Genomic DNA, 24,360 nt, shown 5'->3' on the forward strand with positions numbered 1-24,360 from the left:
CAACCAGACATCTTAATAAGATCACGGAATGAAACTCTTCACCTATGATATAATGAAAATAGCTAACATTTAGTGAGCACTGGCTATGTGCCATGCACTATTTTAACATAACTGTTCATATCAACTAGGTATTTTTATTATTCACATATTACTAATGAGAAAAAAGAGACAAAAAAGATTAAGCAACTCAACATAAATGTTTACCAGTAAATCTTTGAAAGATTTATTCCATGAACAAAATGCATTTAGCTATGACACCACCCTATTGGAAAGTTTGAGCATAAAAATTGTTTTGTTTTCCATGTTTGTTGTTCTTGAAGCTTTGATTCCTCTTGGAGTGTCTTGAGTTAGTTTTTATATTTGTTTCAATGGTGGAATTTACTGGGAAGTAGTCTAAATATGTGGGGAAGTAAAAGTTTGGGATTCCTTATTTTGGCTATAATAAGTCCTAGGAATTCATTCATTCAGTAAAATTTTTTTTTAGTATCTACCCAATGCCAAGCCCCACATAAAACATTAAGAGTAGGGACAATAATACATTAAGGTCTCTGACCCCATGAAACTCATGGTCAGAGGATGAAGACCAACATGTATGCAGAGAAATGAAAGCAATTTAATAAATGCTTGCATACAGTTATGTGCACAGGAGCAGGAAGAATGGGCAGGGAATAGCCAGACTAGCTAGGACATGTGGGAGACTTCAGAGAGAAGACTGGATGCAGAGGGATGTTCTGAGTTTGAAGAGGCCAAGGCTGTATATAACCTCCACGAAAACCACTGTCTGCAGTGCCCAGCCATAGGCCACCCCCTTAGACCTCCTAATTCCCTAGTCACAAGAGGCTGTGTTAGTTTGTACAACACCAGACACAGTAACAGACGAATTCTACAATCTCAGTGACTTTGTACAGTAGAAATTTATTTCTTGCTCACTCTAAGTCCAAACAGTGGCAATGGGAAGAGGGGTGTAGTGGAAGTTCATGTATTCAGAGACGGAGGCTGAAGAAGTGGCTGCCATCTTCAACACAAGGTTTCCAAGTTTGTCCTGGGTATTGACATCCTGCCAGCATATGAGAGAAGAGAACAAAAAGGGGAGATTTTTATGGGCCAGGCTTGAAGGTGGTCCACATTATTTCTGACTACATTCTGTTAGCCAGAACTTACATGGCCACACCTAAGTTTAAGGAAAGCTGGGAAATGCAGTTCATTTTGTGTACAGGAGGGAACAGAACCAGGCTTGGTAAAGAGCTAGCCAGTCTGTGCCAAGAGCCTACTCAACCACCAAGTGCTCACAGAGCCCATAGGATGTGTTAACTCTATGTCTTAAGATGGGACTAAATGATTACCTGCCAGCAAGAGATTAATCATCTATAGCTACTTTAATGCAATCATGAAATAAATATATAGATACTGTGTATGCTGTTAGCTAGTAAAAGGTGTAAGAGTTTGCCAAAATATGTCCCTAAAGCTCTATTTCTGTGAGATTTTCTTTCCAAAAAGGGTTCCTCAAGTAAGAAAGCTTGTAATGTCTACATATTATCATATTCCATCAATTCTAAGACCGACATTTTTTCACATTTTAACATCTTTAGTGATACATTTTATAACAGGCTTCTTACAGTTTAATTGTGTGTGTGTATGCGTGTGTGTGTGTGTGTGTGTGTGCGTGTTTCTCTCCTAGTGGTGCATAATATGCACAAAACCAAATGAAATGCTCTGAGAAGTCCTGCAGATTGAAAATAAAAGGGGGTGGTAGTGATATAGTCTGTTTAACCTTGTGTCTCCCAAAGGTATTAGAAAATAATTTTTATGTCACTACTATCCATTAGATTGAATGTTCCATGGTATTCACTTTGCCAAAATTGGTAAAAACAGTGAGAGCTTTGAGTTCAGTGCCAGGTGGAGTAGCTGTCTGCTGGGTCCAGGTTTGCTAGGAAGGCCTCATAAAGCAAGTAAAACCTTGAGCAGATGAATCTTGAGGGTCCCAGTAGGAAATGATAGCACTTATTAGGAGAACTTGAGGCGAGTTTGGTAGAGGGACTGTTTGCAAAGGTATGTGCAAGGTATAGAGAAACCACAGGGAGAATGCAGCGTCCAGCACTGGCTGTCACTGCCTTTAGCTGTTTGAATGAGAGGGCCAGGTAGAGAGGGCTGCCTTGAGGGCAGCAGTGACCTCAGTTGAGGGACATAGCCAGTCCAATGAGACCCTGAGTTGGGAGAGGACAATAGAATAAATACCCTGGCTTCTTGTTCCTTCCTCTCTCCAGTCTCCTGCCGGGGCTCCTCATTGGCCAAACCCAACTAGCAGCCAGAGATTAAGGGAGCCACTGCTGACCCTAAAGGCCAGCCTCCCAGAGCAGAAACAGGTGGGAAAGAGTGGAGGCAGGAGCTAGGAGTAACTCTGAATATCCACACAAGCAGGGCTCTGAAGGATGCATGGAAAATGAATTAAGCATGATTAAATCCACCCAGGGAAAATCTGATCACCTTCCAACTGCCTCATTGCTTCATAGCTTATGAAGTCCTTTCATATCATCTTTCATTTGCTGTCACAACAGCCTGTGAGGTACACAGAGCAGGAGTAATTATCCATATTTTACACAAGAAGAAGCTGCCTTCCTCACGTTGGAGCTGGAAAGGTCACGTTGGAACCTGAAGGCAGAATTTCCCGGAACCAACCTGGTGCAATTTCCACCATGTCAATGATGAACTTTGCCGACGGTGTCCCAGAAGGGTCATCTCCATGAAAGGATGTTGTCATTAGTCACTTGCTGCTTCACTTTCCAGTAGATAGTACACTTCAGTTCTTCCACGTGTATATAGCACTTTATACTTTCCATCCACAGTATAAAAAGGTCATAGAAAATCCACGAAAACCTCAGGCCTCCCAGGAGCTGAAAGGCCATTACTACTGGGCAGGCCCCATTCCTCTGTACCCACTTCAGCAAGTACTTAATACCATTGCTATTTTGCACAATGCAAAGATGAAATACACACAATGGATTAAGACAGATTATAAGTGCATAGAGTGAAAGAACAATAAAGTACATTGAGAAATTGAGAAATTAAGTGCTATGGGCATATGGGCATGCTAAGATTGATAAAGAAGTCCTATCTTGGAGTATCAGGGAAGGCAACTGGTTCAGTCTGTCAGAGCCACCATCTATACTGCCTGTTGTGCAACGTTTGAATCATTTTGTTGCGTTTCCTTTATCATGGAAGAGGTAGCTTTTATCTGAGCCTAGAAAAGGCAAAGGTTAGGATGAGCAAAAATGGGAGAGAGTCATAGGCAAGACACTATGTTTGTATGTAATGAGTATGCAATTGAAAACAAAAACGTGCAAAAGTGAAATATGTGAAGTCCAGTTGATGTACATGTTGCATAACAGGTTTGGTGTCCTGGTTCAAAAGATGGAATTCTGAAGTCAGACTAACTGGGTTAAGTCCAAGCTCTGATGCTCACTAGCTGTGTGACCTTGGGCAAGTTACTTAACCTCTCTGTGCCTGCTTTTTCATCTATAATAGGCAGCACATATAAAACAGACAAGGTTCACACCCCATAGGGTTCTTACGAGGATTACATAAGTTAATTCATGTGCAGTGCTGAGAAGAGGGCCTGGTACAGAGTATATTCTACATTAATAATTTTAAAAATGTTACAAAGATGGTCCCAGAAGAGTTAAAAAAGAAGGAAAAAAGCATTGAAGCCTAATTTAACTTCAGCTTTTGACACAATCTTTGATAATATACCTTCAGCAGTTTTATGCATTCTTTAATCCTCTTCTTTTCTTACACATGTGGACACACAGTCAACAGGAAAATGCAGTGAGGCTCTGATTGAGCTGAGAAAGCATTGTTTTGACATGCCTAATGATTTCCATTTTTGTTCCTATTAGATTAGATTAGCAGACTTATGCTTCCTCTTGCTAGATTCAGCTCTTTCATTTTCTGTTTTTCACTCATGATCACAAAATAATAAAGAAAATGCAACAAAATGATCTGAAAGTTCAACAGCAGGCAGTATAGAGAGTGGTACTGACAAACCGAACCAGCGGCTAGCCAGCACCGCTGCCAAGGCCACGCCTGCAAATGGCCATTGCTTAGTAAAGTGAGGAAGTCAGAATTTATTAAGCAACAGTGAGAGATGTCACACAGTGGTTTATGATCAGTCCATCATAGTTTAAGAATATAGATAAAACACACAAACGTGCACATATTTCAAGAGGCCGATATCCCAAAGTCTAGGAGCTGTTGCCCAAAGGCCTGGAGGGAAGAAATGCCCAAAGAATAAAAGATTCAATGCATAACTATGATTAGAGTGCAGGGCAGGGGTCAAGGTGTTATCATTTTAAATAAGGATGAGATCAGTGCTGGTCTGAGCCATATTGAAGTCTGAGGCAAAAGGAAAAAATCAATAAGACTGATGTTGCCTTTATTTAAAATTTTAAAGTTTTGTTCATCCTAGGGTTTTTGGCATTAAAATTTCTGAATTTTTAAGTACATTACAAGTTATTTTAAGCACGCTGCAAGTTATTTAAAGCACATTACAATGTTATTTATTTTGATTATTGAATGTTGGTGCCTTCTGAAATTGTGCAGGGAGATGGGTGCCTCTCTTGCCCGTACCAGCCAATCCCTGGCCCTGCTAGAGTGTAAACTACCTGAAGGGATGTATTAAATGAGATGTCTTTGAACTCATCTGGCACAAGCTTAAATCCTGGCTCAGATCTGATCCCAGCCACATCCTGAATATGTTACCATAGGTAATTTATCTCCTTTTCAAACGTTTGGTTTATTTCTCAGTAAAAGAGCCATAAAACCTAACTCATATGTTCATTCATCTACCAACAAATATTTATTGAGCACCTATTATGTTATTGAGGCATAGGCAATATAAGTTAACAAAACAAAACATCTCTATTGTTATGATGTTTTCATCTTAGTCTGAGAGAGCAATGATCAGTAAAAATAATATGAAATATCATGTAGCCTAGTTATGGTAAATGTTTAGAAGAAAAATAAACCAGGGTGGAGTGACAGTGATGGCAGCAGAGAGGGGTAAGAAAGAAGGACAAGCTTCGAGAAAGGTTATAAAGAGGAATAAGTGAGACAGTTATGTCTAACATGTATCACAATGCCTAACAGCCTAATGACTTAATAAATGATTTATGTTGATCTAGCTAGAAAAAGAAAAGTTTGGAATGACAGGTTGGGACCCACAGACATGGCTATGCTGCTACCTATGAAGCCGAAACTCCAGAACTCTGGGCAGTTCTAACAACTCTACCACTAAGAGCACTAACTGCACAGACACAGTGTTCAAGTCTTAAGAATTGTCCTCATCCACTGGTTCAGCTCTGGGAGCATGAAGGTCTCTGGCTCTGAGAGCTGGAAAATGGAGTCATCAGAAAAGTTCCACCCTGTTCTCCCTCTATAGTGAGCACACCTAGGCTTCATCCTATTCCTTCCAGAGAGAACAGAGGAGAACCCAGATATGCAGAAGAGAGCAAAAATGATGGGCAGAACTGGAAAGCAGCCCCTTGGCAATTGGTATCCAAAGTGAACATGATTCCTTTCCAGAGCAGCGTCCAACCACGAGTAGAGGACACCAGCAAAGCTGTCGCCCTTGGCTGGAACGGGAGGGCTGCTCCTTACTCTGAACTGCAGTGACTTGAGTGCATACACCCACCGTGGCTTCCTGGAGTTGGCTGATCTGTCCTGGCCCAGCCATGTGGCCCTTTGCCGAGGTTCTGATGTGACCGCCTGGGCATTTCGCTAACTCCTTTCCTGGCTGTTGGCTTCCAGCACAGCAACATGTAAAGAAAGGAAAGATCCCTCTTCTTCATATGGGCTTTCGATGTCTGTTAAAAATCAAAGGAAACACAAAAAGGAAAACAAAAGTAAAATAAATAAATAAATAAATAAATAAAGTGCTGCCCAGGTTAGAAAAGGCAGGGCTTGGGGAAATGTTTAAAATCTATCTGTTGATAAAACCTCTAGTGGATTATTAAGCAGCAAAAGTGGGTGGGGGAGGGCAGTTGAGTAAGGCTATGTCTCCTCCTTAGGCCATTGTAGAAGGATTCTGGCTGTCATTCCATCTAGAAGCACCAAAAATTTCACAAATGAATCATGATCTTTCATTCCTTTGAGTCTTCTCACACGATATTTGGACCCCCTCATCAAATACCTTCTTCCCTCCTTTTCTGCCTGCCTAACACCTTTCAATTCTTCAAAACTTAGAGCAGATTTCCAAGAAGGACTCATGACCAAGTCCAGTTAGATGCCCCCTTTTATGTGTCTCTAGTGCACCACGCTACACATTCTTCCTACTTACATTTGTTGAGTACCTACTATGTGCCAGACACTGTTACAGTTACTAGAAATACATCACTGAACCAAACCAGCTTTCATTCTAATGGAGTGAAGGATAGTAAACACCTAAACAATTTATATATGTCCAGAAAAATTAAGCAGGAGAGTAGTAATAATGGGAGAATGCAGGTAGTAATAATGAGCGAGTGTGGTCAAGGATGGTTTTTTTTGGTTTTTGTTTGGTTTTTTGTTTTTGTTTTTGTTTTGTTTTGTTTTGTTTTGTTTTGTTTTGTTTTTTTGAGACAAAGTCTTGCTCTGTCACCCCGGCTGGAGTGCAGTGGTGGATCCCGGCTCACTGCAACCTCTCCCTCCCAGTTCGAGCTATTCTCGTGTCTCAGCCACCTGAGTAGCTGGGATTACAGGCACATGCCATCACACCCAGCTAATTTTTGTATTATTAGTAGAGACAGAGTTTTCAATGTTGGCCAGGCTGGTTGTGGTGACCTCAGGTGATCTGCCCGCCTCAGCCTCCCAAACTGCTTGGATTACAGGTGTCAGCCACCACACCTGGCCAAGGATGGGGTTTTTAATATGAGATATGAGCAGAGGCCTAAAGAAAGTGAGGGATGATCTACGTGTATATCTGCAGAAAGGATAGTCTAGGCCAGGATTGGTGTCAAAGTCTCTGTAAAAACTCTCAGGTGAGTGTGTGCTGGAAGTCATCAGGGCCAAGCAAGGAGGCTGATGTGTGTGGGCTGGGCTGGAAAGGGGTGACCACAGGTGAGAGCAGAGAGTATCCAGGACCAGATTATCCAGAACCTTGTGAGGACTTCAGATTTTGCACTGAGTGAAATGAGAAGCCACTGAGGAGCTCTGAGCTCCACAGAGGAGTGACATGTTCTGACTTCGGTGTTTACAAGTTCTTCCTGACCCCTGGATGTAGACTAGACTGGATGGGAGTGAACGTAAAAGCAGGAAAACCAATTAGGAGGCTATTCAAATTAGTTCTGGGGAGAGATGGTAATCATTTGGACCAAGGGAGCAGCTGTGGGGAGACGACAAATGATCAGATTCATGATGTATTTGAGAGTAAAGCTGGCATGATTTGCAGATAGATGGACTGCAAGATATAAGAGAAACTGAGGAGTCAATGATGATTCCAAGGTTTAGCGGATGGTCGTTCAACATTGACTTTCCCTCTTTCCAGCTGTCCATGGCACTTGGCCTACTTCGAGGTGGTTAGGGATTCACCTGTCTCTGTTTCCTTTTTAACTGTGGGCTCCCATGAAGGGAAGGAGCTTTTTCATTTGGTTTCATCTACCCAGCATCTAGCACCTGAATATCCAGCACTTAGCATCTAGTACCTGGCATGCATTATGTGCACAATAAATATTGGGAAGGAGGGAGGGAGGGAGGGAGGGAAGGAAGGAAGGAAAGGAGGGAAGGAAGGAAGGAAGGAAGGAAGGAAGGAATGAATTAAGGGAGGGAGGGAGGATGGATCTTTGAAGAAATTAATCAGCTACAGCTTTTCTACTAAGGAGTTCCACCTGGGGTAACAATCCTCAAGATTTCTACTGGATTTGCTATCCAAAATAAATCACTGCTCAGTTATTCTACCAAAAAGAAACACTTCTGCATCCAGTTTGTGGTCAGTAAGAGTAATAACTGATGTACAAGTTAGATGCAATGTATTATCTAACATAACCCTCACAGTAATTCTGGGAAGTGCTCTAAATGAGTAGATACTAGTATTCCCATTTTACAAATGAGAAAATTGAAGCTCAAGAATCTAGAGCCAATTGCCAAAGGTCACAGCCAATAGATAACAGAGTCAGGAGTCAAACTTAGGTCTTCTGACTCTAAGCTCCGTGCTTTTCTGCCCTATTAAAGTAGCTTGATATTAAGCAGTCTTCAGGTATAGGTGGAAATTTTCAAATATGATTCAGACTACAGGAAATGAGTTTGTGTGTCAGAGATTTCATCTAGACATGAGAAAGAACTTTCTCAATAAAAAGACTATCTGATACTCAGAAAGAGAAAACAGGTTCAAACTAGGAGCTTAACTTGCACAGGAAAATCAGCGGGGGGAGGGGAATCCCCAGGTTTATAAAACAAGTTCATTGCCTTCAAAAGATTATACCCCATGAGTCATCCAACAAACATTGACTGAATACCCACTGTGTGTCAGTTGGGGAGGTTCACTGTACATGCACAAGATAAGAACACATTGGAGTGGGAAATTGTGTAGGTGCAAACAACATTCTAAGAACTCACAGTTGAAGGGGGTATTACCTGCGGGGGGCGGTGCTCAGGTTCACGTTCTGGAGTCAGACTTCTTGGGTTCAAATTCTGGTAACTTGCAAGCTGTGGAACTTGGGACAAGTCATTTAACCTCTCTGTGCCTCATGTACATTACAGGAACAATGGCAGTAACAGCCTCATCAGGTTCTTATAATGATTAAGGGAGAAAATGTATATGGGAACTCAGCACAGAGTAAATCCTCAAACAAGGACAGACAGAGACAGAGACAAAGGGAGAGACAGAGAGGGGGATAAACGAAGAGGAACAGGCAGACAGAGACAGAGAAACCGAGAAACAGAGGGAGAGAAAGACAGAGACAGAGAACATACATTTCCGGAGCAGGATTTGAGTAGAGCTCTGGAGGCTGAGTCTGGAGGCAACAGGAAGAGACGGGAGAGTTATCACTGGACTGGAAGCCCCTCCGTGTTCTAGGCTCTGGCCCAGCTGGGAAGAGAATCCCACCTGCACTACTTCCTCTTAGAAGAAATATGAGCACAGGCTTTGGGGCCTTGGGAAACTGCTGGAAAGTTACTTTATTTTTAGGCTGCAAATCTGCTAAGTGACTTCAGAAGGTGACAACATTTCAGTTCCATTAGCTCATCAGCAGTTTCTTAATGAGGCTAATTAGCCCCAAACAGCTCCCATCCCTGCAGGGCTCTGCCAAGAGCTTGGTTGTGTGTAAGCCAGCAAGCCTGTGACCTCTGTCCGTGGCTAAGAGGCTTGTTTCCTGGGCATAATTTCATCAAAGCTTAATGCTTCAAGACATCTCATAGTAAGGGTTTGTGATGCCATGGATCTCCGGAGCCACCAAGGTGAGGATCAGCTCTGTGGCCAGCAAGGAGGCTGCCCCAAGTGCAGATTAAAACAAGTGGCCGATACCAACTCTTGACCAGAAAGAAGGCATCCACAGGAGATCTAACTCAGGAAGTTTAAAGTGCATATGGATGGTTTCCTCAGTACCCACACTTGCTGACACCACAACGCAAAATAAATACATATTTAAATTCACATTTAGTAATTCCAAGCAAGAGACCTAAACTAGCAGTGATTTTCTAAGATGCTGTTTTTCTCAATTATAAAACTGGGCAGATAGCCATGGTTGCTTATGACTTGTTTTTTTAGCATCCTTTTTATGGACCTCAGGATGATATGTCATAGCCTCTTTCCTGCCCCGTGAGTAAGTTGTACAAAGGAGGCTTTTGATGTAGGAGCCGTATGTTGGGCAGCTAAAACAGTAACTATGAGAACAGCTGCATTTATAGTGTTACTACATGCCGGGGACTTTATTACGTGCTTTATCCACATCATCTTATTTAACCTCTTGACACCCGTGAGGTAAGGGCTATTATTATTCTTGTTTTACACATGGAGAAGCTAAGAATCTGCAGGAGGGAAATAAAAGAGCTCAATATCCCATGGTTTGTCAGTGGCAGAGGCACCATGGAAACCCAGGTCTTTCTGAAGCCAAAACTGGTGAATTTAATGTTGCACATCTACCCTGAAAGAAAAGGAACACATTAGGTGTGACTTCTGCACTCAGAGAACCATCATCACGAAAGCGATCCCCCCTTCAGGAGTCAGTGAAGTAGTGTGGAGAACACAGGGCCCTAGGAACCCAGGATCAGAGTTCTAGTCTCAGCTCATACTTCCTAGGAAACACAAAGCAAATCCTTTTGCCTCCCTAGATGCTTGTTTCTTCAACAGCTGAAAGAAGGATTGGTTTAGAAAGATGTAATGCCAGCATTGGAAGGGCATTTAAGGACATCATTCTACGATGTGCTGTGGTAATAGAAGCAAATAAGATATACTTAAATAAAAACAGTCAGATGCTAATTTTGGCAGCTGTCAGTTTTGTGAGTATTTCAAAGAAAAATAACTTTTTTTTTTAGTGCAGAGACTTAAAAAAGAAAGATTTACTCAGCTAACTTATTTCCTTTCTTATTTAAATGAGTTCCCAATTACAAAGTGAGGTAGGATAAGGATTACAATTCTGTTCTGACAGTTGAATGAAGTGAGGCTCAGAGAGGTTAAGTGACTTACTTAGGATCACACAGCAATTCAACAGCAGAGACAAACAAGAGTTGACTTGTATCACTTGAAAGACCATTCTGGCAGCAGCCTTGTCACAGTTATACTTGGCAAACACATACACTACACAAAGGCAGTCAGATGATGATACTAACAGCCGTGAAAATGATGGAGAAAGCAATGTTGGGTTGTATAGACTGCTGGGCATGGAATCAAGCTAGGTTACAGTCCCAGCTCTGCCACTTACTAATTACACCATGGTGGGAAAATTCTTTGACTACGCTTGTCTTTATATGGTAGTTTCCTTCCCATATTCCCTTAACCCCTCTGTGACTCAGTTTCATCATCTGTAGACTGGGCGTGAGCATATCTTCTGCACTGCTACATACCGATATGAAGGGATGTACCACTGCAAAGATATGGGACAAACCAGCTTTGGTCTTCTGCCCCATGCATGCCTTCCAGATCTGAGGATGTAGGCCTACCTCATCAAAGGAAGCAAACCCATGTATGCATCGATACAGTTAACTGGTTCAAGCAAGTGACAAAGGGGCCACAGGTTCTGGCTTTAAATTCAGTTGGCCCAATGTTCATAGGTGGCAGGCATGCTGTGTGTTCCCTTGTGCCCAGCTTCAGGCACCCCATTTAGCCTGAGGAGGATAGCATCCTCCCAGGCTTTTTATCTGCATAAAGAGTCTGCCGTGCATCCCTCCCCACCATCACTTACAGGAGAAAAGTAAGGCCTAGGGCAGAGGTTGGCAAACTTTCTCTTAAAGAGACAGACAATAAATATTTTAGACTTGCAGATCATAGGATCTCTGTCTCAACTACTCAACTCTGCTATGAACGCAGGCACAGACAATATGTAAACCAATGGGTGTGGCTGCATTCCAGTGAAACTTTATTTACAAAAACGTGGATTATAGTTTGTTGACCTCTGGCTTGGGGAAAAAGCAGCCCCACTTGGTGATCCATAAAAAACCCTTCATCTGTTGTGCATTTCCATACCAGTTCTCCCATTTACTCCTCCCAGCCATCCTGTGTGGGTAAGATTCTTTCTAAGAGCAAGTTTGGAAGCCAAAGCTCAGAACAATTAAAGGGTTTGGCAAGGTTAATTAGAGCCAGTCAGGATGGGCTAATGGCTTTAACAAACATCTCCAATATCTCAGCAGATCAACACAAGAAAGGCTTATTCCTTGCTTACACTATAGCCCAATGTGGGATGACAGGACTTTGGTGGAAGGGAGGACTCTGCTCCATGCAGTCATTCAGGAACCAAGCTCCTTCCCCCAAGAGCAGCGACTCAATATTTTTGTGCCGTGGTCCTCTTTGACAGTCTGGTGTGGCTATGGACCCTTCTCTGAATAATGTTTGTAATTGAATAAAATATAAAACAAATTTGTAATATGGTAATATGTGTGCTTCTGTATCAATGCATTATAAAACAAGATCTTTCAGCTGCTCCAATAACTACTATAATTACAAAGCAGTGATGAGTAAAAATAATATTTTGAGATAGTTGATGTAATAAGTATCTCTGATTTCTATTAGCAAATTAGTTGTGGATACCAATAACACTACAATAGTTGGTGCTTACATTCATAATGAAACTAATGCTTTCAATTAGAGGTTAGTGACAATATAGAAAGTCACTAGACAATAGAGGAAGTCAATATATTGAAGAGATATCTGGACTCCCATATCTATTGCAGCACTGTTCACAATAGCTAAGATTTGGAGCAACCTAAGTGTCCATCAACAGATGACTGGATAAAGAAAATGTGGCACACATACATAGTGGAGTACTATTCAGCCATGAAAAATAATGCAGTCCTGTCAATTGCGCCAACATGGATGGAATGGAAGATCATTATGTGAAGTGAAATAAGTCAGGCACAGACAAACATTGCATGTCCTCACTTATTTGTGTGATCTAAAAGTCAAAACAATTAAACTCAGAGAGTAAAAGAGTGACTACCAGGAGCTGGAAAGGGTAGCAGGGGGCCGGGGGGAGGTGGAGATGGTTAATGGGTACAAAAAAATTAGAAAGAATGAACAAGATCTACTATTTCATAGCACAACAGGGTAACTTTGGTCAACAACAATTTAACTGTATACGTTAAAATAACTGAAAGAGTGTAGTTGGGTTGTTTTTAACACAAAGGATAAATGTTTGAGGAGGTGGATACACCATTCTCTATGCTGTGCTTATTTCACATTGCATGCGTGTATCAAAACACCTCGTGTATCCCATTATATTTACCTATATATATTTATATATAGGTAAATATACACACACACACACACACACACACACCCCTACTGTGTACCTGCAAAACTTAAAGATAAATTTTTTTTTTTTTGCGCTCATCTTGTGTTATTTATTCTTTTTTTTTTTTTGGATTTTTTTTTATTATACTTCAAGTTTTAGGGTACATGTGCACAATGTGCAGGTAAAGGCCATTTTTTCTCTCTCAAATTCCAGCATCCACTGACCTCTTGGGGATCTAGGGACCTAAGTTTAAGAACTTCTGATTCATTATCTCAGTCAGATTTCAGAATTCTCCCCTGGATTTTACCGGCAGATTGTTAAAAAGGAGCATGGATGGAAGGTCTCATGGATGGCTTAGGGGCCTGATCATTTCACCTGCAGCTCACTGCCAGGCACTAAGTGACAGAACTCTACCAATCCATGGTAAGAGGCAGGGAGGAGTTCACTGTATGAATTTTATCTGTACCAGGAAGTAGAGGAGAACTATATGGCAGTGAGCCCCAGAAGTCTTTCTCACGCTGGTGAAGCAGGACTTGAACACTGACTCTCAGGCAATGGAGCAATGCTGTCTTCAGTAATCCAAGCTGCCTCAATAATTGGACATGCAACCCGAATCATCTCACTTCCTTTAGTCCAGGGTTTCTCCACATCAGCACTTTTGATAATTGTGCAGGGTAATTCTTTGTTGTGGAAGGCTTTCCCTTATACCATAGGGTATTTAGCATCATGCCTGGCCTCTGCTCACTAGATGCCAGTAGCACCCACCTGGGGTGACAGCCAAAAATGTCCCCAGATACTTTCCAATGTCCCCAGGCAGGAGGCGGGGGTGGAGCTGCTTCTAGCTGAGCACTGCTGTTTTAGCCTTTTTACCTAATTGTTGGTGTTTAGTACTGTCTCTGGAATGTTCAACGCAACTCAGAAAGAAAAGCCAGCAAGACACCAGAAGTTTCACTACACCTTTCCCTGAACTCCCACCCCTGTACCTTTGGCTGGATGTTTAAGAGAGACAAGAGAATCTGGGCCAGCTACACAGTGATGTGAAATTTGCTCGGTACAGGTAACTTAGCATTTCATTGGCAACAAGTGGAATTTAACGGGGGTTGGAGTGGTTGCCCAGCTGGTTGTTTAGCTGAGCCAAAACAGCTAGGAAACTGAACAAAAAAGGTTGTTAAATTTGTCATGGACAGAGGGCTGTAAAATGTTTCATATTGACTCAGAAACAGAAGAACTGGTTTTGCCAGGCACATGACCTTGATCAAATTGCTTAGTCTTGATTATGCTAAAGGTTCCACAGAACAGGAGCACCAAAAAACCTAGTTTTACGAAATATTAATAGGTGTTCAGAGAAAGCAGTTTCTCTTTCATGGTTATATGTTTTAGCAAACATATTTAAATAAAATTAAGCAGGTTTCCTTACCGCAGGACTTATCAGAGGCTTTAATTTGCCTTGCCCTTTTTTCTAAGTAGGGGACATAGCATTTCCCACTCATAAATTTCTTCATAGAGTATCTTGAGGGACTAATATTTTCCCAAAACACATTTTATATAAAATGCCTCTGGAGCCTCTAGGCCTCAATTTCTTCACACTCCCACTGGAGTAGTAACATTTGCCTTAGCGACCTTCCAGAGCTGTTGGAAGAAGAGATAAGAAGACACTTGAGAAAGTGCTTTGTAAACTCTGAAGAGTTATAAAAGTTTAAGAGGTCATTATTAATGCATATTTCTTAATAATTTAATACTAATAAAATTTTGCCTGCCTTACTTCAATGTTGCGTTAATGAATGTGACAATTGAAGTAACTGAGGCCCCAAGAGGTTAAGGTCTTGCCCAAGGTCATGCAGCTAGAAATGAAGTCACAGACCAGATTAATTAAAATGACAAATACCAAAGCGCTCTGAGCTCTGGAAAAGCACTCTCTGCAATGTCAGTGGGTTCTGTTGTTGGCATGGTTATGATTTTGACTGTAGCAGGAAACAAGGCAGTGGAAAATTAAACAGTGGCATAAGCCACCTGAGAGCTTAGAAACATTGAAGAAAGAGTGCTAGATTTAGGATCAGAGCTAGGCTTGAGCCCTCTGCATTTGACTTGACCTTTTGAGCCTTTATTCTCCTATCTACAAAGTAGGAATTTTCTTTATAATACCTGCTTCCCATGAGTGGTTGGAAAAGCCAGTATATCCTATGGGATATTAGGATTCTAGTGTGGGAGTGGAGCCATTCGGAGGGGAAAGCTTTCACTCTCACTGTGCAATTGCACACAGTTTTATCGAGAATCCACTAAAGCTCCAGCTCTCTCTGATGGGCAGGTCCCTTCACAGAAGGCAAGAGAAGCAGGTGGAATGATCCCAGACCTTCAGGTGAAACATGCAAACAACCATGGAAAATAACACTGACCTTAGGGTCACCTGAGAGTGAGTTACTGGAGTTCTGAACAGGGCCTGATCATCTGAAAGTGCTCCATGGGGGAGGAGGAGCAGGTGCTGACCACCTCTTATTTCACATGTAAGCATAAGCGTGGCCCCTTACAGCAGCCTGGGTGAATGGGGTAGGCCAGTGCCTGATGGAATCCAATGGATTTATGCCAAGACTGCAGCAATTTAAAAACCTGCACCGTAGGTGTGCAGTACTGAAGCTCTACGTTGTGATATAATGGCACAATTATGTCTCAGCATTGATGCAGTTCTTTATGCTTTTGAAGTGTTTTACAACCATTAATTACCTGGACTATTAATGTGCCAGATACCATCACTAGAGGAAGCTGCTTCCTTCAGAGCACAGTGCTCTTGTTCCTCTCCCGGTGGTATAATTTTTAATCTGTTATCTATGACCCTCTTTTCTATTCACCCTGTGCTTTTTCTATTCACTCTGTGCTTTTTCTATTATCCAATTTAGTCCAAGTGAAATTTTAATGCCGATTGAACTTTTTAAAGTAAATAAATAACCTGATCATGTTTATTTCTAAACAGACCCTGACATAAAAGGAAGGCTCACCTATTGTGACTGTTCTCTTAGTTGAAAATGGGGAGCTATTTGGGAGATGGTTAAGCAGGTCCCCTCATCCTGATGGTTCTCATCAGTACTCCAAGAGTGCTGTCAGCAATCCTCCCCCGAGCTATTTCTCGCCTTTTCTTGTACTCAAGCCATAGACAGGCAATCAGCCTGAGAGCAGGTGGGACTCAGGACAGCATTACAAAAGGATATCTCAGTGCCCAAAGATAGGACTCCTTAGACAAAGAAAATCTGATGCTTATACTTTTTATACCAGAGGGCAGGAGAAGAGTTTAGATAATTAATTTCCTTCTCCAGCAATTATCTTATCACCTAAACAGTTCTTGAATCCAGCCAGAGATCTCCAGCTTTGCTCTCAATATCTTCTTCAAGGCCTCAACATCCGTGGATTAGTGTAGCCAGTGGGGTGCTAGTAAATGTTTACCAATCAACTGGAGAAAGCACAGCAGAAACCTTGGTTTGTAGTGTTTGCCAATTTCAATGGTGTAAATATTTTCACTGTGGTGAATTTCATAGCAACATGATGACACTAAACATGGGATTGGAAAGAGATGCACAGTAGGACACCATTTTATGCTATCTCTACCATATAGATGCAACCAACAAATGTACTCCAGAAAAAACGTAAAAGTATGAAAAGAATTAGGAAGTGATGAGTTTTGAGAATGTATTACCATTGTTTTTAATGTCTTTAAATGTATTCAATTATAAGTTTATATAACTTAATTTGTAGTAGTGCTATGTTTAATACTTGGCTTGCAAAATTCCTAAAAATTTGGCAATCAGCATGAGCTGGTACAGGTGGGCTTCCACATATTAGTGACTGCAGCAAACTTTTAGCAGTGCCATTGCCTTCCAGAAAAGGCAGGAACACATCTGCTGTTGAACAGGTAGAGTGTATTGCTGTTTCTATGAGGGACAATGCATAGTGTGAGATATCATGAGGCATATCAGCAAGAGGTGCTAGGAGGGACTTACAGGATTCAGATTTAGATACTTTGGAGGACAGTTCAAGGAAGCAGGGCTTCACTCTGGACTGTGTGCTGTCAGGAAATGGGGCTAGTTCTAAGATTGCATATCCTAGTAAATCTTATCTACACAGCTGGAAGAATGCAGCAGGGTTAAAACTGTAATTAGTAAACCATTACTAATAAATCATAGTAAATCATGCTACTATAAAGACACGTGCATACATATGTTTATTGCGGCACTATTCACAATAGCAAAGACTTGGAACCAACCCAAATGTCCATCAATGATAGACTGGATTAAGAAAATGTGGCACATATACACCATGGAATACTATGCAGCCATAAAAAAGGATGAGTTCATGTCCTTTGCAGGGACATGGATGAAGCTGGAAACCATCATTCTCAGCAAACTATCACAAGGACAGAGAACTAAACACCACATGTTCTCACTCACAGGTGGGAATTGAACAATGAGATTACTTGGACACAGGGTGGGGTACATCACACACTGGGGCCTGTCGGGGGTGGGGGGCTGGGGTAGCGGATAGCATTAGGAGAAATACCTAATGTAAATGATGAGTTGATGGGTACAGCAAACCAACATGACACATGTATACCTATGTATCAAACCTGCACGTTGTGCACATGTACCCTAGAACTTAAAGTATGATAAAATCAGCCACTCATATTAGCCAAGAAAGGGGACTGTTTGGTCATTTTTATAGTGTGGATGATGTTCATGCTTTTTGTTTGCATTCAGAATTTTTTTTTTTTTTTCGAGATGGAGTCTCTCTCTGTCATCCAGGCTGGAGTGCAGTGGCACAACCTTGGCTCACTGCAACCTCAGCCTCCTGGGTTCAAGTGATTCTCCCACCTTGGCCTCCCGACTAGCTGGGATTACAGGCACCCGCCACCACACCCGGCTAATTTTTGTATTTTTAGTAGAGACATGGTTTCGCCATGTTGGCCAGGCTGGTCTCAAACTCCTGACCTCAGGTAATCTGCCCGCCTCGGCCTCCCAAAGTGCTGGGATTACAGGCATAAGCCACTGCGCCCAACCTGTGTTCAGAAATTATTATAGGGTGATCTTGTTTTTTGACTTGACCCATTGGAATTGCAGTGGCCTTGTCTGGTGTGGTTGGAGAAAATGTTTATTTTGATCAAGCAAGCATCAAGTCCTGGCTGATAGTCCCAGCCCAGCTCCTGGAGGGTAAGGGGCTACGTATTCTCAACAGGGATCCTCACCCCCAATCTTGTGTTACCCAAATGTGTTTTTCCATACTGCTGAATTTTTTTAAATGCTGATTTGATCGTGTCATATCTCCACTTACAAACTCTCCAATTGATCTCCTTTGTCTTTCAAATAAAATGGAAGCTTCCGGGGCTTCTTCTTGAGCTTCATCTTTAGGCAAGTCCTGCCTGACACTTCCCAGCTCCTCTGCATAGCACGTTTCACCACCGTTGTCTGCCTGTGCTGTTCTCATGTCTTAGAATGCCCTTCCTCTCTTCCCTCAGCCCTCTCGCTCTTGCCCTGATTCCATACAGAACTTGCTCATACTTTAAGGCCCATCTCACTGCCACCTTCTGCAGGAAGCTTTCTCTGACATCCACGCCCCATTCCTGTCCAGGCTAGAAACCTTTCTTGGTGCTCCAAAAAAATCACTTAATTATCTCAATAAATATTTAGTGAATGTTTTCTTTTTCAAGCTTTGTTTGAGGATCTAAGAATTCAGCTAGAAATCAGACAGACATGGTTCCTGCTTTCTTGGATTTTATATTATAATGAAAAGAGATAAGCAATCACTTTTGTTTAAAAGTGACAAACTGAGAAACATAACCAATGTTGATCAATATTCTGTATAGATTTAAGATTAGGGTCTATGGGAAATGACTGAATGACTACTACAGACTGGGCCTTTCTGCAGAGGTGACAATTTGAGGCTGAAAGCTAAATGACAGCATTCTGTCCCACGTTTTGGCCTCATGATCTGATTATGGACCCATTTCCCTTCCAAGACTCAGGGAGGCTGGACGATGGCTTATATCTATCGCTTCATTCCTAGCCCCCAACCAAATATAGATGTTTAATGAATATCTGAAGAATCAAAGGCCGGCTCTTTGTCATTCCTTATTGCAGCCCCTGCATTATATTTGACATAATTCACTGGACTCAATTGTGATTCACTGAAGGCAAATCACCCCCAACCTCAACCCAGCACATCCTCCCCTTCTGCACCCCAACACCATGATCATGGGGTCAATCTCACCTGCCTGCTGTTAATATCTTCCCCAATATGTCCACATATCCAAATCTTACCCACTATAAAGCCCAGTGAGGTCCTCCATTGTTCAGGAAAGCTTTGCCAGCTACTGAGGAGTTTGTCAGTCCTGCAGCATCCGTCATCTGTATCACATGATGGTCCTTGATACCAGGATGTCACAGAGAAGCCACTGGATGTTCTACAAAGAGCATGTTAGTAAAGCCCAAGAGATTTTAATTTAAATCCTGGCTCTAGCACTGTCTTTCTGTGGGACATAGACAAGTCATTTAACCTTTCTGAATCTGTTTTTCGCATCTCTTCCGTGGGCAAGCTTCCTTGAGATAAAGGGCTATACTTTTCTTAGGCATAATAATTTTGTATAAATGACATACAGCCATAATGTGGGTATCTTACTTATCTTTGTAACCCCAGCATTGAACACAGTGCCTGACACATAATAGGTGTTTAGAAATGTTTGTGGAATAAATGAATGGGAATGATCACATCTACCTTCAGCAGGGAGTGTTTATGAGAAAACTGATTTCAAGGGTCTAATAAGCAATAGGTCAAAATAAACTGTTTTCATTCTTACATTAGGCTCTATTTTTTCCCTATCACTTTTGTTCCTTTTATTTGCATCATTGTATTTTTTTTTTATTTAGCCCGCATAGTGCTATGAGAAGATCTAGATGCCAAGTCAGGGCTTAATAAACTTCAGTTTACTGATTTAAAGCTATAATGTTATTAGTAATATGAGAAACTCAATAGCTTTGAAAAACAGAATACATTTAGAAAGGAAGCCTTAAAGATATTGAAAATGAATTTTGTTTGTCTTCAAAGATATCATTTTTGAAATTATAAATATAGTGCATATTCTTTAAAGTAAATTTGGGAAATATAGAAAAGTAGGAAAATAACAATATACTCTAGTTCTCCTACCTAAACATAATAATTGTTGACATTTAGTATATTTTATTTTTAGACATGTGTAATTTTGCTTAGTTGAGACATGCTATATAGACAATTTTGCTCGCTTTTTCCACTTACCATATTATAAGCACTTTCCAAGCTATTGTTGTATTTTAATGGCTGCATTATATTCCATCTAGCAGATGCATTATAGTTCACTTAAGCCTTTCCTGTCATTGGTCATTTATTTGCTTTCTATTAGTTTCTATTGTAAATAATAGCAGTAAGCTTTTCTATGGATAAAGAGTCTTGCTCTAAAACAAAACAAAATCAAAAGTTCAAGAAACAGAGATGCAGATGTACATCTGAAATTGCCTGTAGAACTTTTGGATGGGAAACAAGAAAAAGGAAAAAAAGCTATACACACTGCTAAAAGAAAAATAAAATTCCTTAGATCCAAACTCCATTGGTATAGGTTGAAAAGTCAGAGAAAGAGGATTTCAGAAGTTAATTAGGAAATAACAAGCAAGTTGAGTAAATTGCCTAATCTAAACCCATTAGATAAACATTTATTGCAATATAAAATCTTGGTGACTGTAATTAATACATTTATAAACTCTCTAAGAAACTTAAAAACCTTTCTTTAATTGACTGAAAACCAGCAGCTTTTTCAACAGAGCTTATGGCTGGGCTGACTTGTTGCCTGGGCTGTGAGATTGGTCAGCAAATTCCGTAAGCCTAATATTCTTAAACCTGGTCTTACCTCTCAGAGCTATAGTGAGAACAATGGGATATGATATAAATCCCATTGTTTAAAAGTAAAGTGGAAACTTTATTTTTCATTCATTACATCTATTGAGGTATAACTTGCATTCAGAACGCACACAGATCTTAAGAGTATATCTTGGCAAATTTTTATCCATGTTGATACCCCTATGTTACCTGCACCAGATCCAGACACAGAACATTCCCAGCACACTGCAAAGTTCCACTAGTGTTCCCCATCAGCCATAGCCACTGGCACTATTAAGACCTCAGTCACTATTTTGCCTGTTCTTGAATTTCATGTAAGTGAAATCACGCAGTCAGGACTCTTTTTTTGTCTGACTTCTTTTGCACATCATTGTATCTGTTAAGATTTACTCATGTTTGTTTTGTGAAGTGGTAGTTCATTCTTTTTCACTGCTATGTAATATTCCATGTTGTCACCATACCACAATGTAAGCACTCATTCTACCACTGAGGAACGTTTTTGTTATTTCTATTTTGCGCTATTATTAAAAAAGGTGTCATGAACATTTTTATATGTCTTTTGGTGGACAACAGATATAAGCATTTAAGTGTTCTACAAATTAGTGGTGAGAAAACAGATCCAAGAGCTAGAGGACCTGAGTTCTTGTTGGAGTTCTGCCATTTCCTAGTTTTGTGGTTTTAGACAAATCATTTCATGTCACTGGTTCTAAATTTCCTTAACAATAAAATGAATGAGGTCTTTTCACTCTGAGAATGCATGGCCTTCTGACTAAATACCTGTGTGACCTGAAAGAAAGTCCTTTTATTTCTGTGGGCCTCAGTTTCATTATCCATAAAATAAAGCAGCTAAAGCAAATGATCTCCAGGGTCTGCTCCAGCTGCAAATTCCATGCTTCAGAAGCGTTCACCATGGTGTGCCTCCTAGAGACAACCATTGCTTTCTACAGGGAAATGCCCAAGTGTCCCAGATGTGGCATTTCTTTCCAAGAGCCACTAGCCAGCAAAAGAACTTGGAAGCAGAAGGCACAGGTGTGCATCTCAACGAATACCTTAGACATGCACTTTAATCTGCCTTGATTTTCTCATCTGTAAAATGGGGATAATGAAATTTGACTTTCCTCCCTTCAAGCCTGTTACATGATCCCCTGCTCCTTAGCTTCCTTCAACAAGACCACAGTCCCTCTCAAGGGGACTCTTACTATCTTGTTAAACCAGGTACTAGCCAGTACAACATAACATAATGCCTATTATCTTATAGGTGCTCAGCAACAATTTCCCCAATGAAGGAAAGTGCTTTGAATACTATACATTATTATCACACATTATATTCCTTGTGCTGATGGAATTCAATCTCAAGGTAGATTCATGTATGCAACATGAAATTATGCAATGCCTATTTTATACATTAAATTATGCTTCTTGTTCTGGGGATTTAAAACATAAAGCATGATCTTGATCCTTGAAGAGATGCATCATTCAATTCAACAAACATTTATTTCCTGAACACCTGTTACTGTACCAGGCATAGTGCCAAGTGCTAGAAATAGAAGGAAAAACAACATATAATTCTTTTTTCTTTCTCATTTTTATTTGTTTATTGTATTTACCATTAATTTACTTGTTCAGTGAGATGTTTTTCCCCATGCAATCCACCAAATGAGTTGATAGCCTATGATAGACATGTAAACAGATTATTAACGATTGCATATAATTGTTGGTTTAATGAAAGCGTAAATTGAGCTCTATGGAAGCAAAAGTAGGAACACTGAGAAAGCCTCCCAAAATGGGTCACATTTAATCAGGCCTTAAAGAATGAACTGAATTCAGCCACATAGAACTAGCCTTCTAACTGACCTTCCTGCTTCCCTCTTTTTCCTTCCTCTAATATAGTCTCTACAAAACTGCTCAGAATTTTTTAAATGAGGATTGAAGTATGTCACACTGCTATGTAAAACCCCTTAGTGATCTCCCAATGCTCCCGGAAGAAAACTCAAGCTCCTCACCATACCACAAAGCTCTGAAGATTCTGGACCCTGACTCTTGCTCTACTCTCACCCTTGCTCATTAAGTGCAGCGGCCTCCTTTCTGCTCCTGGGCCAAGCTCTTTCCTTCCTCCAAGCCCTAGCCTTTGCTATGCCCTCTGCCAGAAGGCTCTTCTACACACTGCTTGCACAGCTGGTTTGTTCTCATCCTTCAGATCTAACTTCACCACTCTCTTCCTCATTTGCTCAGTCATAAAGGTCCTAAATCCAGACTACACCGAAAACTCCCTGGGGAATGAATTGTCTAGAAAAGGCAAATCTATAGAAAGCAGATCAGTTGTTGCTCAGGGGTGGGAGTGGGGAGTTACTGTAAATGGGCAGGAGGAAGCTTTTTGGGTGATGGAAATGTTCTAAAACTGAACTATGGAGATGGTTGCACAATTCTGTTATTTACTAAAAACTATTGAATTGTACACTTACAGTGGGTGAATTTTCCTGGGGAGCTTTTAAAAATACTAGAACTTGGACCTCATTCCCAGAAATTCTGATTTAATTGATCTGAGAATGGGGCCCAAGCACCCATAAGTTTGGAAGTTCTCCAAAGAATTCTGATGTATAGCCACAACTGAGAACCACTGCCTTATCTTATCACCCTGGTTATTGCCTTCACAGCACTGTAATTGTCTTAGTTACTCAATTGTTTACTCAGTATTTGTCCTTCTCAGAAATTATAATAAAATATCCCTTAAGGGAGAGACTTTTACTCAATCACCTTTGAATCCCCAGTTGCTAGCACATAGTAGCTGCATAATTTGTTTATTAAGTAAATGAATAGAATAGTGGAAGATGGGGGAAAGCCCTCAATAAGGCATAGAAACATGAAAGAACATGGCATGTTAACATGGCGTGCTTGCCAAACAACTGCCCAGAGTGGCAAACGTAGCTGGAACTAAGATGTTTCTGTGAAAATCATGCAGACAGTGCTGAAAGGGACCACTGAGACTAGGGGTCCCAGCAAGATGGTCACCTAACCCTGCAAAGCAATGTGGAAAGACCTCAGACACAGGAAATGCAGGTGCTCCACAGAGGAGCCCAGCAATATGGAATGGAAAGTTCAGGAAAAGTACTGTCTCTCCCTTCCCCAGTTCTCCACCCTCAAAGTGGGAAAATTTGCAATTGAGGAACTTAAGACCTTCTGGCAAAAAGAGGGTTAAAGAAAGTGCTATAGATATATGCAAACCCTTATGGTTGATTTTGCATTCACTAAGATAATAAAACAAAGACAAGTTACTAAATAATAAAATATAAATAGCATCACATACATATTTAATTAGTAAAAATGAGCTAGAAAGTTTTCAGGCCCCCTCTGCCATTTTCAGTGGGATGTGTAACTTTATTTCTCCTCGAAGAGCACATTCATTTGTTCTCTTTGGTGCTCTATTCAAGCTGCAAGAGTGAAAATGGAAACTAAGGCAGAGTCTCAGTGAAGACTGGGAGTCGATATTAATAGAAACAGAGACTTGTTTCAATAAGGGGACACCAAAATGTCCGACCTGAAGTCAAAA

The 24,360-nt window shown here is 40.9% G+C and overlaps 1 protein-coding gene and 1 long non-coding RNA gene across 3 annotated transcripts in view; one reads left to right on the forward strand and one right to left on the reverse strand.

Moving 5' to 3' along the window:
- Window positions 1–24,360, forward strand: part of CA10 (carbonic anhydrase 10) — a 543,036-nt gene that overhangs the window by 343,531 nt on the left and 175,145 nt on the right.
- On the reverse strand, window positions 897–9,315 carry LOC129054933 (uncharacterized). The gene is made up of 3 exons (XR_008519558.2): window positions 8,602–9,315; window positions 5,687–5,858; window positions 897–1,057 (listed from the first exon to the last, which is right to left on the reverse strand). It is a non-coding gene; the product is annotated as an uncharacterized LOC129054933 (long non-coding RNA).

Source organism: Pongo abelii, chromosome 19, assembly GCF_028885655.2.
Source record: "Pongo abelii isolate AG06213 chromosome 19, NHGRI_mPonAbe1-v2.0_pri, whole genome shotgun sequence".
NCBI classification, from domain to species: domain Eukaryota; kingdom Metazoa; phylum Chordata; class Mammalia; order Primates; family Hominidae; genus Pongo; species Pongo abelii.